The 3,569-nt window shown below is 39.6% G+C and overlaps 1 pseudogene; it reads right to left on the reverse strand.

The window, feature by feature from the left end:
* Positions 1–1,418: 1,418 nt before the first annotated feature.
* Positions 1,419–2,813, reverse strand: LOC135362427 (elongation factor 1-alpha 1-like; annotated as a pseudogene).
* Between the last annotated feature and the right edge of the window lie 756 nt (positions 2,814–3,569).

Raw genomic sequence — 3,569 nt, forward strand, 5'->3', positions numbered from 1 at the left:
CACAAAATTCCGCTTCAGTTGTAATGTTAATAAGGCCAGCTTTAAGAAATTTAATAATAAAAAAATGTTTCTTACCTCCTTCTCTCATACTAAATATTATAGCCAATGAGAGGAAGACAAAAGTTCCAGAGAAACTTCTAAGGACTGAGGGGCAATGCATTCCCTTTGTTCTTTCCTTTCTTCATGCCTGAAACATTGATGTGATGGCTGGAGATCTGGCAGCTGTCTGGAGAACATAAAAATGGGACTGAACACCAAAATCAAGGACAGGAAAGATGTTAAGGTGCTAATATCCCCTGGTAACACGACCCTCTGCTCTAATCCTGAACTACCTAGTCTGAATTTTCTGTACTTAAAAAACATTACTGTTTTCATTTGGTCAAGGCACTGTTTTAGAGCTTCTTGTTCCTAACTGAATACAATTCTGATTAAATGAATTCAGTCTTTTTCCTTTGTCAATATGCCATAATATGATTATGTGGATTTACTTATCATCACCATAAGATATGTGTCAATTCTAAGGGCAAAATATGTCAACATCCCATGGTAAGATACATGATTGAAGTGGCCTAACAGTGTACATTAAACTAGACATAGTTTTGCTTTTTTTTTTTTTTTTTTTTCAAAAGTGTGCTTTATGGATGACAGGGCTGATTATCACCTTTAAATGACTCCAGTTTCTTACTGCAATCACCATGGTTAATGAGTAGGAACAAACATGTATTCATCTAAGTAAATATTCCACCAATCACAGATACCAACTGAGAAGGCATAACATCTTGATGTGCTTTGATTTCATATTTCTAGCATTCTTGCTTAGTGCAGTGTGAAATGCATGCAGATACACTAGGTGAGGGGAGGAAAGCAATTTGACCAACTAGTGGTTTGCTTCCTTTGAGATAGGTGGCATATGGAAAATTGTGACAAATTGGAGATCTGGAGGCATGAAAAAACATCTTAAAAACAGAAAACCTGATTACTTTAAGTAATGTATCATTTTTTTTATGTTTTTATCTTCTGTGCACAGTTATTAAAAAAATAACATACGGCATCTACTCTATTAAAGCCCAAAAAGGAAAAAGCAAAAAGCAAGTGCAAGTTTAAATATTAGGGACACTCTGAAATTCCCAAGCTAGTGGCTCTTCCTTTCTTTTCTTTTTTTTTCCTCATTAAACTTTTGTTTGAATGGGTCTCAAAATTTTGTGACAATTTTTTCCATTAAAAAGTACTGATTTTAAAAACTGATAACTTAAAACTGCCACACACACACACACACACACACACACACAGCAAATGGTCCACAAAGCATTCTCCTTTCCTTTTGAAGGTTTTACAAAGCATTGTTGTCATTAACCAGTCTTTTACTATTAAATGGTCAATTGATGCAAATAGTTCTGAGACCTTTCTTCCACCGCTGATTAAGACTGGGATCGCAGGTATTGGGGATAGTATTCATTAGCCTTTTGAGCTTTCTGGACATACTTGGTAACCTTGCCAGCTCCAGCTACCTTCTTGTCCACTGCTTTGACGACACCCACAGCAACTGTCTCATGTCACGAACAGCAAAACAGCCCAGAGGAGGATAGTCAGAGAAGCTCCCAACACACACAGGCTTGCCAGGAACCATATCAACAATGGCAGCATCACCAGATTTCAAGAACTTGGGACCATCTTCCAGCTTTTTTCCAGAATGACGATCTATCTTCTCCTTCAGCTCAGCAAACTTGCAAACAATGTGAGTTATGTGACAATACGGCTCAGGTGCATATTCAGCACTGATTTGGCCTGGATGGTTCAGGATAATCACCTGAGCTGTGAAGCCAGCTGCTTCCATGGGTGGGTCATTTTTGCTGTCACCAGATGCAGTGCCATGATGAACATCTTTGACAAATATGTTCTTGACATTGAAGTCCACATTGTCCCCAGGAAGAGCCTCACGCAAAACTTCAGGGTGCATTTCAACAGACTTTACTTCAGATGCAACATTGACTAGAGCAAAGATGACCACCATGCCAGTCTCCACTCAGCCCACAGGGACAGTACCAATACCACCAATTTTGTAGATATCCTGGAGGGGCAGATACAAGGCCTTGTCAGTTGGACGAGCTGGTGGCAGAAATGCCATCCAGAGCTTCAAGCAGCTTGATTCCACTGGCTTTGCCATCTTTATGGTGACTTTCCATCCCTCAAACCAAGGCATCTTAACACTTGGCTCCAGCATGTTGTCACCGTTCCAACCAGAAATTGGCACAAATGCTAACATGTTGTGGTTGTAGCCAATTTTCTTAATGTAGGTGCTGACTTCCTGTAATAATTTCCTTGTCTGTCTTCTGGCTGTAGGGTGGCTCAGTGGAATCCATTTTGTGAACACCAACAATTAGTTGTTTTACAGTGTGTAAGTCAGAGGGTTTGCTCATGGGTCTGCCCATTCTTGGAGCTATCTGCTTCAAATTCACCAACACCAGGAGCAACAATCAGGACAGCATAGTCAGACTAAGATATGCCTGTAATCATGTTTTTGATAAAGTATCTGTGTCCTGGAGCATCAGTGATGGTCACATAATACTTGCTGGTCTTGAATTTCTACAGGGTGGTAACAATGGTGATACCACGTTCACGTTCAGCTTTCAGTTTATCCAAGACCCAGGTATACTTGAAGGAGCCCTTTCCCATCTCAGCAACCTCCTTCTCAAATGTTTCAGTACTTTGTCAATCCCACCACATTTGTAGATCAGATGGCCAGTAGTGGTAGACTTGCCCCAATCTACGTGTCCAATGATGACGATGTTGATAGGAGTCTTTTCTTTTCCCATTTTGGTTTAGTCTTAGCAGTGTTTTTCATGACACCTGTGTTCTGGTGGCAAATCTGTTGTAAAAAAAAAGCTCTTCTTTTCTCTTATTTGATCAGTGAAGGGAAAAGAATATTGCCCACATTCACTAAAGTTTGCTTTATATTTTATATTTTTTTATATTATAAAATGGAAAGAAAGAATAGAGAATAATTTTAAATATCCAAATTGTATTTTAACTATATTTGTCTTAACCATTTAAAAAAAGTGGGGGAGAAAAAGACAACAAAGCAGGAATCTACTGTTTTTAATGTTAGCAGAGACTTGATGACATATCCATGAGCTAGGCCCCTCTGCTTCACTTTCAGGGGAACCCAAATTTTGTGCAGGCGTTCACCTCTTCACCATAGGACTTAAGTAAGGTCACCTCATCCTCAACTCCAGTTATCAAACCCTAATCAATTTAAACCGATTATCAGGGCTCATTACCCTTTCCAGTGATGTAGTTAGTCATAGACTTGCATTAACTTGTAGACTTATTTTAACCAATAAGATCATCAGAGATACTTGCCTGAAATCTGTATGAAAGTTTAGTTTACTCTGGAGATAGGGAGGAAGGGAAAAGGGAGGCAGGAAAGGAAGAGGAGGAGGACAAGGACAACTAGGAAAATGAGAAGGGCAAGGAGGAGAAGGAGGATGGGAAGAAAGGAAGGAAGAAGGGAGGAAGGGAAAAGGAAGGAGATAGCAGAAACTCCCTTATGTCAAGTCTGGTTGTGGCCT

This window comes from Mirounga angustirostris, unplaced genomic scaffold, assembly GCF_029215605.1.
Source record: "Mirounga angustirostris isolate CCGP_5_RB_7025 unplaced genomic scaffold, mMirAng1.0.hap1 SCAF_1, whole genome shotgun sequence".
NCBI lineage: Eukaryota > Metazoa > Chordata > Mammalia > Carnivora > Phocidae > Mirounga > Mirounga angustirostris.